The sequence below is a fragment of the Chaetodon trifascialis genome, chromosome 20 (genome assembly GCF_039877785.1).
Source record: "Chaetodon trifascialis isolate fChaTrf1 chromosome 20, fChaTrf1.hap1, whole genome shotgun sequence".
Classification (NCBI taxonomy): domain Eukaryota; kingdom Metazoa; phylum Chordata; class Actinopteri; order Chaetodontiformes; family Chaetodontidae; genus Chaetodon; species Chaetodon trifascialis.
In genome coordinates, this window is record NC_092075.1 from 2,491,862 (window position 1) to 2,506,602 (window position 14,741).

Genomic DNA, 14,741 nt, shown 5'->3' on the forward strand with positions numbered 1-14,741 from the left:
AACAAAACTACAAATTTAAAACAAAATTAAGGCTGCGTGGTTTGTTTCTGAATGAATTAGAGCAAATTACGTGTAATTTGTAGCTTGACTTGGCAAAATGGCAACCTTAGTGGGAATTTAACGCTTTAAAGCTCACTAGCTCGTCAGCAAACGCTGTGTGCATATCGACTTCCTCTGAGATTTGAACCTCAGAAAGAGCTGTAGATAGATAAAGTGTTCAGCTCTGTCTTTTGGAGCCACAGAAGTTGAATTTCACCCTCACTTGCATGAACTTAAGGTGCAGCCTCGCTATCCCAGAATCCTCTTTTCTAAAAGATGAACGTGGACGAGGCACCGGCCGCCTCCTGCTCAGCTGTTGCTCAGCAAACATGATGTATACGTATGTTAAATCACATCTGCTGTGATGGATTTGAGCCGTGAGGCAGTGACATCACATCAACCGCCGTCGTATTTTTAATTTCCAGCTCGACGTGGCACGTCCAGTGACGTGTGAGACAGAACGAGCGTGATTAAAATGTGCAGCGTTTCGCATTTCCAGCATGTTTAGCAGAGAAGAAACCAGCGGCTGGAAACAGCATCAAGCGCTTGAAGTGGCTCTTTACATCGACCAACAGAGCGAGGAAGTGCAGGCCGGCGAGGGCTCGGGGAGTCTTTGAAAGCCATTCAGAGGGGGAAGGAGGCCGGCAGGAGACTGTTTGCCAGGTTACCTCTGTCTGGACAGCTGGGGCCGGGCCAGCCCCACTCCACTTCCCCTCTCTCTGAGAGAGAATGGACGGAAGTGGTGTTTGGGTGTGTGTGTGAGCGAGTGTGTGAGTGAGCGAGTGTGTGTGTGTGTGTGCGCGCTTTGCACGGCTGTTATTTTGTTTTTCCAAACCCTGGCTAGGCCTTGGCCCGAGTTTGGCACTTAAAGACAATAACAGAAGCAGCATTCCTTTGTGTGTGTGTGTGTGTGTGTGTGTGTGTGTGTGTGCGTGTGTGTGTGTGTGTGGGGTTTGTATAGCGCCGGTGTCATAGCAGTGGGCTTGCTGCTGCATTCGCTGTGGGTCAAAGGCAAGGTCACGACTAATGAACTGCCAATGAGAGCGCGTCTCTGTGAGCGGGACGTTTACTTCTGCTTGAGTTCTCTCTTTCTGCTCTTCGGCCGCTCGGCCTTTTCTTTTCTTCTCCTCCGTTCGCCTCCCTCAGTTCGTCCCGCCGCCGCCCCCGTCGACTTCTCTGTTGGCACAACGGGCTCACACACGCGCTCGCTGCGTCTCGCGCACACGCAGAAAGGCGCCTCGGTCATGGGAACCGTGGGGTGTAACCGGTCAGGAGCGGCGTGTGTTGCCGTGTTATCTGGATAACGGCACAGCGCGGAGTAACACAACTTCTTTGCATTTTAATGTTGTTTCTTGTGCGGCTTTATCTTTTTTTTTTGTTGGCGCATTCAGCGCGAAGCCGTGAGAAAGCCTTTTTGTTTCTTTGTGATTCAAATGAAGTCACATCACAGAAGTGAAAGTGCTGCCGGAGCGAAAGCCTTTCTTTTGGCTTGTTTCACAGTTTCCTCGGCTTTTTTGTGTGTGAGTGTTTGCTGTCATCCTCACGCTCGCTCTGCTTCGCTTTGCTTCTTTCAAAGAGGCTTTCTCCTCCGCTCAGGTGCGTTCATTCACATCTTTAAGCTCACGGCGGCCTGGGAAACTTTCGTCTCGCGAATAAAGACGTCAGTGTGGCTCAGAGAAGAGGAGGCGGCTCTGCGGCAGGTCTGAGGACGCGCAGCATGGGCTGTTCTCAGGTCAGCCGAGGCGACGATGCCGCTGAGGGATAGAAAGATTCATCCTCCCGCATGTCCATCATCTGCCCGCTTCAACAAATCAGCCAATCAGCTCCGACGTCTGTGACCAGGAAGCACTCAGGTGACGTAAAGGTCACGTGATTGAAAGTGATGCATTTTGGTGAAAACTATATTTTACTGCAGGTTAGTCTGTTGTTCGGGGAGTAATCGCAGCCTCTGACGTCATGTGATCAATCAGCTGGATGACGGAGGCTTCAGACTAGTTTTTTAAATTAATCACTGACTATTTTGATCATTTTCTAAAGAAAACAGTTAAAATTCTCTGATTAAAACTTCTTAAACCTGAATATTTTCTGGTTGCTTTGCTTCCTCTGTGACAGTAAACTGAATATCTTTGTGTTGTGGACAAAACGAGACATTTGAGGACGTGATCTCAGGCTTTGTGAAACATCGATCAACACTTTTCATCGATTTCTGACATTTTATAGACCTAACAGCTGATCGATTAATCGACAGTGAACATACTTACGCCTGTGTTTTGAGTCATTTTTAATGATTAAAGCCTGCAGTTACTGATGATTTTGGGCACAATCAACAGAAATGGCTTCGATAATCGATTCATTGCTTTAGTCCTGCAGCATTTGAACGGTGTTATTCGGCGTAAACTGCGTCTGTGGGATTTTTTGAACTCTTTCCTGATGTTTTACAGATTGATCCAGAGAATAATCAATCACATTAACAGATAATAGAAGTAATTGCAGTTTTTGGTTGCTCCTCGCTGTGAGAAGTTTTTCCTGCAGCTTGTCAGTTGATCAGTTTGTCGAAGCTGAGAGCACCACATGCAGACTCTTCACACTCCTGGAGCAGAGGCAGGAAGAAGCGTTTGCAGGACTGAACACCTTCAGAAGAGACAAACGGTGTTTTTGTGATTTGGTGGACGGAGCCTTTAATCTCGTGGGTCGAAGTGAGTTTCCTAAAAGCTCCGCTCGGGGAGTCGTAGCTGGAATCAGCGGCGATCATCAGCGAGCGTTGGCTCTGCTCTGAAGTGGAAGCCAACCAGATGGCAGCCAGCTACGCCTGTTTACGCAGGAGGCCGCTCAGGCTTCCCCTGTCATTAAGAAACTACTCTCCGACCGCACGCTGCAAAAATATTACCGACATACGTGCAGAGGGAGCGCAGGCCTAAAACGGGCCTGTTTAGGAAGGTTTCCCCACATGACAGGCTTCAGCGGGGTATATAAGGAGACGTCTCAGCTCCTCGTGTTCGGGTTCCTCCCCGGTCCGTCCCGTGACCTCACCGCGCCGCCGCGCTGCGATGTCCTCTGTTCATGCAGTTTCTGAAAACATGGAGGACTCGGTCTGAGTCTGCAGGGTAGTCCAGGACGAACTGCACACGGTGTGAGGAGGAGGATCGAGTCCGTCTCCAGCAGGCTTCTTAAATGTGATTATATCATGTTTTTTTGGGTTATAGTTTCGTAAACGGAGTCTTTTCAGGGTTTTTGACTGTTTATCAGACAACATAAACAACCTTGAGACGGTCATATGAGGTGCAGGGAAGGAGCTTCAGGACAGATGTTTTCATTTGCTTAAATATTAATTTATTACTTTAATCTCAAAACTTGAAGCAGAAAGGGGAAAAAGGCAAGTGAAGAAGACTTATTTCCATCAGTAAATGAGGAAGAGCTCCACCTCAGGGCCACGTGATATAAACCACATGTAGACGTGATGCATTAGCTGCTCCCTCGTCACAATAAATCAAGAACAAAAGGTAATAAAAAACACTTTTTGGCTTTAAATTTCCTTCTTTCATCACCCAGTCTGCCAATAATCAGTTTCTGTGTCTATAACTGAACTAAAGCATCAGCGATATGTGATCAATGTCTCCTCATCTGATGATCAGACAGGAGGCAGAGATCATTCACGCAATGTTGTGTGTGAGAATTTCATATTCAAGTAAATATCCGTTTATTATTCATTCGCATTGGAAACCACATATTTGACTTCATATGCAGTTTTTCGTGATTGTGTGTTTTCCTGCAGTCTCATTTCCGCTGACCTGCTGCTGATGTGTGAATTAGTTGGAATTAAAGGTCTAAGTTTGGTTTGTGTGAAGTCAGAGATTCTTCAACAAAACGAGAAAACTGAAATGATATCAAACTAGCAAATAGCATGTTATAGAATAATAAAATCCATGTAAACTGTGGGAGTATTAATACACTAACACCGCTCCAGGGTTTTACAGCCCTGAGTTGTGTCTGCAGGTATCAGATCGCTTTGTTTCTTGTAAAGTGTGAATACTGACAGCACGTTCAGGCTGGAAAACCGAGATGAACACATGAACTCCTCTCTTCTGCTCTGGAGGACAGAACAGATTTCAATGAGCAGCTCAAACTGAAAGTTTTGATGGATGAGCCTGTCGTGTTTTCCCCTCGTGGACATTTCACCCTTTGTCGGAATCAAATGATTGAAGGTGGATCAGCTGCTCTGTGTTCAGCTGATCCTCACATCACACCCTATAATCAGCTCCGAATGACACACTTCTTTCCAGGAGGCTTCTGAGGACGTGAAGGACCCACAAAGTACTCAACCTGCTGCTTCGTGTCATGTGGAAACTGAAGGATGTGACCACTAGAGGGCAGCACTGAAGCACTGCTTGGTCACAACCTCAGCGAGCTCAAACACAACTTTCCCTTTGTTTGAGCCTGTCAGCAGCCTCTCATGACACGCATCACATGAGGCTTTGCAGCTCACAAACATGCAGGGATCATGTAATCCAGCCGGGGCGAGCAGGCGGCGCAGCGCCTCAGAGCGGGCGCCTGCTTTCGAAGCTGATCCATCACCTGCTGGAGGCAGAAATGATGCTTTAAGTTTAAATAGTCACCTTTTCTCCTCCCTCCCTGCCTTTCTTACACCTTATCGCTCCCTTTAGCAGCAGCAGGGCCTGAACAAGCTGCTGCACCCTCTGTGATCACTGTGATAACATGTTTGGGGAAAGCAGAAAATAACCTGCTGCTCGCTCTTCCTCGCTCAGCCAGACTTCCTCCACCTCTTCCTGCACTGTAATGAGTTTTGATTTTGTCTGGGCCTAATTGTCTGCTATTAATCGGGAGATACGCTCCTGCTTTCCTGCTCGCGGTGCTGCTTCGTCTGCTGCTGTAAAACATCTGCTCACACACAGCCACACTCGCCAAACTGTGCTGCCTCAGCAGCCAATCCCGAGCCGCCGCAATCCTTTCAGCCGCTCCTCATCCTCGCTCTGCGCTCATCTCTCACAGCCGGGCGCCTGAGCTGGCTGTGCAAAGAGAACTGCAGAGGAAGGAGAAAGATAAGAGCAGTGGGAGATAACAAAGGAGTGACTCGGTCGGACTTGAGTGTGAATGAGTGAAATGATGAAGATTCAGCTCCTTTTTTCTGACAGTAAACAGCAGAAACAACAGCTGAGCAGGTTAAAGGGTGACGTCAGTCAGGTGATCACACAGCTCTGAAAATACAGAAACTGTTTGGAGGATGAAGTCAAAGGAGAAGCTTGTTATCCACAAACATCCACAGCTCAACTTCCTGTGACAGACTGACTGACGGTGCGTACTGTGGACTTCCTGTGCAGGCAGGGTGTCCCCTCTTTCACATCTGCGCTCACTCTTTTTGGACTTTGTTGAAGTGATTTTGCAGTTTTCTGCAGTTGCTTTGTCAAACTCAAGGTAGAAATGAATCCATATCTACAGAAACTAAGAGCCAGATGCCAAGCTAGCTTCTCTGAGTGGCTTTGAGCTATAAATGCTTGCATCAAGTTCCCGGTAACGATGTTAAAGGCGCCGTGTGGAGGCCAGGAGATAGTTTACGCGTTGTGTTTGTCCTGACGAATGTGCTGAAAGCAAAACTGAGTTTTCTCTTTCAAAACTGAACATTTTGCAGTCCTCATCCTCTCTGCTGTCAGTGTGTTGCTACCTTCTCGGCATAACACGTTATTGATCCCACGTCTCGGGGACGTCACCGATGTTTGTCGTTCAGCGTGAAACCATCATCAGGAGTCACATGTGTGTGTTCTCGTGACCACACACGACCTCTTCATTGTGCCACGAGTGGTGAAAAACTCCACACAGTGCCTTCGACACGTGAATGTTTCACAGGTTAAATCCTGTTCTGCCTTCACTATGTGTGCTTAGCATGTTAGCATGCTAACATTTGCTTGTTAGCGCTAAACTCAAAGTACAGCTGAGACTCATGGGAACGCCGTTGTTTTGCTGATTTTGTCCGCCGCCGTAAAGTAGCAGGACAGGAAGGATTACTGAAGGTGTCATGATTCATCCTCTGGAGGTCATGAGCGTCTGCACCAAAGGTCACGGCTTCACCTCAGCTCAGCTCCGCCTCATGGTGGAGCAGGAGGTCATCAGGCAAAACGGAACAAGACTGTCAGGATGGAGCTCCATTCAGTCGCTGCAGGAAGAGAACTGAATGGATATTTCAGTTGTATTTCAAAGTGTTGGAGCGTGAGCTGTGATGAAGCAGAGTTATGTTTTCACTGGGAACACTGGACCCTCGGGACTGTTTGGACTGGAGCTCCAGGCCCTGCTGTGGGAGTCCTCGTCCTCGTCATGGATCTCAGGATTTCTGGTTGCCTCTAAATGTTTGGAACAGAGCTGAAAGAGAAAACCGAGAGGAGAGATAAACATTGAGGAGAGCGACTGGCTAATAACGGGCTGCGCGGTGCTATTTGCAGACGGGGGTCGAGGTTAATGAACAATCACATATTTGGGACTCCTGTGATGTCTGTGGAGGCGGGCGGCGTCAGGTTTGAGCTTCAAAGAGAGCGCTTTTTGGGAATGTGATGGGAGTGTGTGTAACACAAGCAGGGCTCACATCCGGGCTGCTGGCCTCCTTTTTATGAGGTACACTTAAAGGAATCAAACAGCAGCGTAAATCAGAGCAGCCAGCCCATCCAGTGGACTCCTTATCTCATCTCGATGGTGTAAAAACATCAAGATGAGAGCGCTGGACTGTGTCCCCGTCTCATTCTGTGTGTGTGTGGGGGGGGGTCCTGAATTAAGTTCTACAAACTGCACTGCGTCGAGGAAGTCTTTGCTGTTAGCGTCAGTGCAGACTGAGAGTCCACAGCAGCTAGCTAGCAGCTCTGTGCGCAGCTGGAGCTAAATGCTAACAGCAGCATGCTAACATGAAAAGGCTGACGCAGGTGTCGCTTCATCATTGGATGTTTCAGCTTCTCAGGTGTTTGATTTGCTGTTTTTCCTTCGAATCACCTGAATGTGTTTGTAGTAACGTGGAGCTTTGGACCGAACAAACATGGTGAAGGCGTCACTTTGGCCTCACTGTGACCACATTTCTCACTGTTTTCACAATGTTTCCAAACCGAAGGATCGATCGATCGATCGATCAATGGAGAAAATGATCAGCAGATTGATCCAGAATGAAGAGAATCATTAGTTTGAGCTCCACCTCAACCGACTCCAACAGGAACATCCTGCTGAGACACGAACGAGGAGACAGGCTTTCTGGGTTGGTTATCGCCGACGCTCCTTTGACCGAGCCGGTTCTCGTGCTCCTCAAAGAGATCCGCTGTCAGAGCGTCGTCAGCGTGGCCCCGCCTCCACGCCGCTCTGCGTTGAGCTGACTGGCTCATGTCACGGTGGCTGAGTGGTGCGGCCCGTCGCCATGGCAACAGTGGATCAAATTATGGATTATCTTTTCTTGTGTGGAATTGTTCTGAGGGTGTGTGAGCTCAGACGCGTGCGTGCGTGTGTGTGTGTGTGTGTGTGTGTGTGAAGTTCAGAGGTCGGACTGTGGACTCAGCTGCTTCTCAGGGGATGTGGCTCTGATTTGGTTTCTGCAGTAAAAACTCTTTTATCCAGTTTTTATTTTTGTTCTTGGCTCCTGTCTGTCAGCGACGTCCTCGGACGCGTCCGTTCTGTCCGTCAGTTTGGTGGACGACTGTAAAGACTACAATACCCATGAGCCTCAGCTGCTGTTGGCATGTCGAAGCAGGTCAGTGGCAAGAAGACGCGATTGACCCAAAAACAAGTATTGATTCAATCTGTAGACTGATCAGTTTTCAGGAACTCATGTTTGTTACATAAGTATTATAAATAAAACATCAAGTTTCAAAATAAAGTTTATTATACAAACTATATATTATTATACATTATTAGATAATTAATACTGATTAATCAATACTGAGGTGGCCGTCTGTGGCTTTAACTTCCTCATAGAGTCAAGATTTGAATCCAGTGCTGTCCAACCTGTGGGTCGGGCCCCTCCAAAGGGTCCCACAGTAAATCAGAGGGGTCATGTTTTGTAGTGTGCTCAACATAATCTGATATTTTTTAGTATTCAAGCCGTCGTTTAACAAACCAGACCAGCCGCTGCTTTAATCTCTAACAAACTGTATTTTATAAGATGTTTTTAATGTAAAACTTTATTTTGAAAAGCTGTAAAATGAAGTAGAAGTATAAAACAGCAAAATGAAAATGCTCAGGTCAAGTACAAGTACCTCAGAGTTGTACTTGAGCGCAGTACTTGACTGAATGTGCTGACATGCCTTCAAACGGTGCTGATGGGATGTTTGGAGTCACGGTTGTGAACCATGATTTGTACCTTCGTCTCATTCGTCCTGATGGTTCAGATCAAAGCTCCAGCTGAGAGTCACGAACATGTTGAACGAGTGGGACCTGAAATACGTCCTCCCATGAAGAAACACATCCAAAGCCTTCATATCAAAGTCAACCGACGTGTAAAAACCCGCCGAAGCTCTCCCGACCGTTAAACCAAACACAATTACAGGCTCATCTGTTTGGCGGCGCCCCCGTGACGCCGTGCCAGGCTGCCGGCCACGCCAGCTCCACCGGGCATATGTGCCTCCAACTGTCCGGCCGAGCTGTGGAGCGAGCATCCACAAACAGCAACAGCAAAAAAAAAAACACCACCCGGCCCCCAAAAAGACGTTTACTCGTCGTCTTTAGGGGAGCCGCGGCGAAGCGTTCATGAACGCAGCACTCAGCAGTTCACAATCAGATCGAGTTCAGTCTCTCTCGTATGTTCCGGCTTATCTTCAACCTCAGAATGAAATGACATATTCATGGTTTTAAATGAAACTCTCGAAAGCTGCGTGTGCAGAGAGAATAATCTGCCTGAAATGTGGAATCAACTATGCAGCTTTTACATGTGGAGCTCTCCTCCGAGCTGAAGCCTCATCACCCAGAATGCACTGCAGAACGAGCCAGTGTTTACGTTTTCTTACAGTGGGATCTTCTCGTTGTGTTGGCATGTTTCCTGTATGTTCATATATTTTCTAGATTAATCACTTTGTTCTTTAGGAAACGACAAAGTCTAATTATCTGACATTTCTAAAGCAAACGATCAGTCGATGAGGAAAATGATCCCTCGTTGCTCAGTATCTCAGAAGTTTAGTGTTTGATGCATGACATGTCTATAATAATGGAATAATAGAGCAGAATATCCATTTAATGATGCGTTTGTTAAAAAGGAAACAGTTTACAGATCGGTAGAAAATCAAGTCATGAATGAAGCAAACGTGGTTCCAGCTTCTCGAATGTGAGCGTTTGCTGCTCTGCTTTCTCTGTTTTAAATCAGTAAAATGTTTGATTTTGAGACAAAACAATTAATGTAAATGGAAGAAACCAATAAGAACAGACTCAGAGCGTCAGAGCAGGACTGGATGTTTGGTACCGCCGGTTAATTGGCGAATAACAGCCGTTCTGCCAGAGGTGTGAGCGCCTCCTCGTTACCTCCAGAGGAGGCAGAGGAGGGGAAATGTGACCTTCACCAGAGTCCCGAGGGGCCGGAGCAGGCTCAGCGTACCGAACCTGCTAACACGCCTGTCAGGTAATTCAGTGGAGTATCACTCTTCAGTGTGTGTGTGTGTGTGTGTGTGTGTGTGTGTGTGTGTGTGTGTATGTGTGTGTGTGTTAAAGAGCCTAATGTGCACACTTTAATACAACCTTGCCAAAAGGCACAAACGGATCAAATTAGCTATTAGTTAGTCGAGGAATTGTAGCATGGAGGCATAAACAGAACAGGCAGCACACACTCACACACACACACACACACACACACACACACACACACACACACACACACACACACACACTCTGACCTCTCGTATCTTTTCCGTTGACTACACGCTGTAATCTATTTTCTCTTGGACACACACAGGCCTGGACGGTGTCAGTCTGTTATTTTAAAATGATTTTCACCCCCTCATAGTGGTGTAATTATTGTGTGTGTGTGTGTGTGTGTGTGTGTGTGTGTGTGTGTGTTTGGTGCACAGGATCAATATAATCTGTGCAGGGTGATAACAGTGATGTTGTTGACTCCAGGATGACCTGCGTATGATGAGACGCCAACATTTAAAGGACAATCATCTCCAGACATTCACATCACACACACACACACACACACACACACACACACACACACACACACACACACACACACACGCATACACACACACACACACACAGAGTCTTTTCCATCACTTTTGGGGACATTGCATTGACTATCGTAACCATAATCACCACTAGCTTCACGCTAACATGTAATGATTTATGCTGTAGGGGCTTGTTGGTGTGTCCCCATAAGGTGGGGGAGTCCCCACAATGTGACTGAAACAGATTTATTTCTGATTCTTAAACCCAAATTTGAGGTGTTGTAAACACCTGAGCACTCTTTGATATTTCTATAATTTCCTATAGAGCTGATGTTGAATATGTATGACCCTGGATCTATAACCTGAGGGCTTTTTTAGCCAATCACAGCTCAATACTGCCAGAGGAGCAGAGGTGTTGCCCCCCCATCCCTCCTGTTCTCACCCAATCCTCAACGGGAAGAGATCAATGTCAAAAGCTTTCGGATATGTTACGAAATCAATACAAGTTTTTTTTCCTAACAGCTCGAGCAGATAAGTACATCACACACACACACACACACACACACGCAGCTGGACAGATCTGATAAGCAAACACCCCCCCCCCCCCCCCCGGTCCCGTTTGATTAGCCTCCACTTTGACCCTCATGTGACCACGCTCTCCAACAGCAACGCCCCGACCTTTGACCTCTGAACTCTTGACCTGCACTTGTGTGATTCACAGCCAAGGATGTGTGTGTGTGTGTGTGTGTGTGTGTGTGTGTGTGTGTGTGTGTGTGTGTGTGTACAGACCTGTGAATTTTTCTCCTGAAGCCAGAATCGTGACTGTTTGAGGACGATAAACATGTTTTGGTACTCGTTACCACTCGTTACCACAGATGCTTCTGGGTTTGATTCAACGTCATCAAAAAGTCTAAAAACTCAAACATCAGCGTTTACGTGATGATTTAAAGCCGCGTCAGTCGTTTCTCTTCATCTCCTGAACGTTAGCAGTTACACATTCAGGGTCAGCGTTAACATTTAACTGAAGTCGTGTTTGCGTCGCCCGATGAATGTTAGCATCAGTGCTAACTGTCTGTCAGCAGGGTCATAAAACCCACAGAAGGAGCTGTTAGACTCTAAAATGTTCTGTTCAGATAGCAGTAAGATGAGGGGCTCCTTCACCCCCCCCCCCATCAGAGAACTTCGGCTGAAGCTCATCGAGCGCTGGGATAAATTCCACGCTTGCTCGTTCTCCCCACCTGAACTCGACAGCGTGGAAAGGTCGGACGCTGGTTAATTATCAGAGACTCAGCGCGGACTTCAGCGCTATCAGCGGACGGACTCGAGGATGTCTCCTCACTTACAGAAAAACAGTGAACAAATGATTCAAGCCTCCGCTCTGGCAGGCGTCCGAGACACAAAGACTAAACGAAGAAGAAGGAAGCAGGAAGCCGGCTGGAGATTATGACGCTCCTGTCATCATTTACCCTCCTCGAAATTCAGTTCAAAGACCTTTAATTTGTTACAGCAAACACGTTTAGAAAGGGAGGTAAACGGTCTGAATGCTGTCAGTGTAATGAGAAGAAGAAGAAGAAGAAGAAGAAGAAGAAGAAGAAGAAGAAGAAGCTGTTTTTCTCTCGTAGGTTGGCGACAGGTTTTGTTCCTTCTTCTTCTTTGAGGTTTACTTGCAGCTGGCTTCATTTCCAGTTTGTGACCTCTTCTTCTTCAGCTCTGCTTACGAAGCGTAACGTCGCCTGTAGCGCCACCTTCTGACAAAACCTTTTTTTGCAACATGTCAAAAGTTTTCTTCAAATTCCTTTGACACTGAGGAACACAGCTGTTTTCTTTGTTAGCGTGGAGACACGTGCAGGATGTGAAACCTGAACACTTCCCGACTACTCGAACAGAAACTTAAGACTTAACTGAACCAATGGGATGCAGCTGTGTCATAGAAACTGTCCAATGAAAAGGAGAGTATCAGTCATGACAGCGAGTTTGCGTTCAGGTGACCGTGATCTTTCCCTTTACTTTTCCAGCAGTGTTTGAAGGTGCAGACAAACACTTCTACGCGCCGATAAACATCGTAATTTCTCACTTAAATCAAAGGACTTGTTGCTTTGCTCACAAACGAAGGAAGCAGATCAGTCGTACGGTATAAATGTGATTTCTAGGAGACACGTTCGGCCTCGTAGCGACAGCATTTGGTCAAACCGGGACAAAGCAGATAATGAGCGGCGGCTGCGATCGGAGAGTGGATGCTGTCTGAGAGTGAAGAGGAGAAGTAACAGCAGGTGAAATACCTGCTGTGGCTGCAGAGACGAATGAGCGGATTAGACAGCTGTGTGTGTGTGCGTGTGTGTGTGTGTGTGTGTGCGTGCGCTAGCGGCCATCCATGCTAGCAGAGATGAATGGACTCATTTGTGGCGGGCGCCTGGAGGCCACACAGACTGATGTAGCGGGCTCCTGCAGGCCTGATCTCACACTCAGACCGTGTCCACGCTAAACGCTGATAGATTTCCAAACACCTCTCGTGTGTTCGGCTCACGCTCACGCTTTCAGTTTGTCCTGAGTCACAACAATCGAAAGAGACTTCAGCGTCTTTAATTTCCTCCTTTGTTTTCTGTCCGATGTCAGTTTTCTCGTGTTTTTTCTTTGTTTGTGCTTCATGTGGAACAGAAATGGAGGAAATCCTCCAAATTAAACAACAAAACACAGACAGGACGACATCATTTGTCTTCGCCTTCCAAAACTGCAGTAATTCAAGCAGCTGACTTCCTCTTCTGGGTGGACTCACAGAAAGACTTTTTTAACTGGAGGAAAGCAGTACATGAGCTGGTTTTACTGGTATCTTGTTTCTCCACACCAGCAGAGATCAGACGTCAATGAAGAGAGACGATGAGAGCGGCGTCTTTAAAGTTTGATGCTCCAGTCTGGACCAATAAGAAATCATATCACATTGGTACAACCTGATGTTTATCTGCATGATGAGTTCATACAGCAGCAGCCTGTAGCTGCTGGTAGTTACTGGTAGTTGCGCTCTCTGATTGAGAACCTTGAAGTTGACTTTAATGGCTACTGCACAAGATCTCTCTCTCTCTCTCTCTCTCTCTCTCTCTCTCTCTCTCTCTCTCTCTCTCTCTCTCTCTCTCTCTCTCTCTCTCTCTCTCTCTCTCTCTCTCTCTCTCTCACACACACACACACACACACAGAGTACAGTACACTGAACACTGAACAACTTCTTGTGCAGTCCTTCCTTCCTTCCTTCCTTCCTTCCTTCCTTCCTTCCTTCCTTCCTTCCTTCCTTCCTTCCTTCCTTCCTTCTTATATCATTTCCTCATTTGCCACAGAAAAAGCTTATTGATTTTTGGTTGAATGAATGGGTGTGTACACTTTGTGTGTGAGAGTGTGTGTGTTGAAAGATCCTGACGCCGCTTCTGGAGGTGATATTTCAGGTGCAGCTGCTGGAGAACCTCAACAGGAAACGTCTGAGTTCTACCTGGAGCTTCATTAGCTTGTTGACTCTAAGCAGCGACAGGAAATAAGAGAGAAAGAGGAAAGACCTGGAACAGAAGGTCGTCGGCTTCAGGGCCAACCCAGCATTCATTGGACTGTAGGCGGGTGTGGCTGTGTTTGCATCAGCTAAATGCTAAATGCTAACTGTCTACAGCACCAGCAGATTCAGCATCAGCCTCAGGAGGTTAAAACTTTAGCATCTGTGACATTTTAAAGGTTACATTTATTACTTTAGAGTGTTTTCTTATGGCCAGATTTACACTGAGACATGAGAAACTGTCACTGGGTCACGACAGGTTTACTTCTTTCTGAAGATGGCGTTAAGCTGCGCTGGTGTTCAGTGTTTTATGTCTTTAATTGCACAGACTGCAGTGCATCATAATTAGAACTGCATCCAGCAGCGAAGTTTCATTCTGAAACTGCAGCAATACATTTGTCAGTAATGCAGCAGAACAGAACAGAGACTATAAACACACACACACACACGCTCAATCTGTATCTCCCAGTCTGGTGCGCACACGCACACGCACGCACACACACACACACACACACACACACACACACACACACACACACACACACACACACACACACACACACACACACACACACACACACACACACACACACTGAGCCACTACATTCATCACTGCCAAGGTGTGTGTTTAGTCGCCATGTTGGCCGCGGAAAGTGCTCCATCAAACTGACTGTCCTGACATATGGTGTGTGTATCTGTGTGTTCATTTGCTGTGTGTTTATCAGCGATGTGTGTGTGTGTGTGTGTGTGTGTGTGTGTGTGTGTGTGTGTGGAGGCAGAGTGATGATGCCGGTCACAGAGATGAATACGCCCGATATTCGATATGACAAAGATATGCAGCCGGCCTCGTCTCTCAGCCCCGATGACCAGCACGTCCTCCATCCTCTGACCGAAGGGTCAAAGTTCAAAGGTCAAGGTTGACTTTATTATCTCATCACAGAAACTCCGTCAGGCGGTCCAGCCGGCGTGGCGCTGTGAAGGTGCTGCGGTGAAGCACAGAGGTGTACGAGCCTCACAGCACAGCTGAAGTGTGTGAACGGCCT

The 14,741-nt window shown here is 47.0% G+C and overlaps 1 protein-coding gene across 1 annotated transcript in view; it reads left to right on the forward strand.

Moving 5' to 3' along the window:
- The window catches only part of ttc28 (tetratricopeptide repeat domain 28), a 92,741-nt gene that overhangs the window by 8,790 nt on the left and 69,210 nt on the right, over window positions 1-14,741 (forward strand). The window lies entirely within an intron of this gene.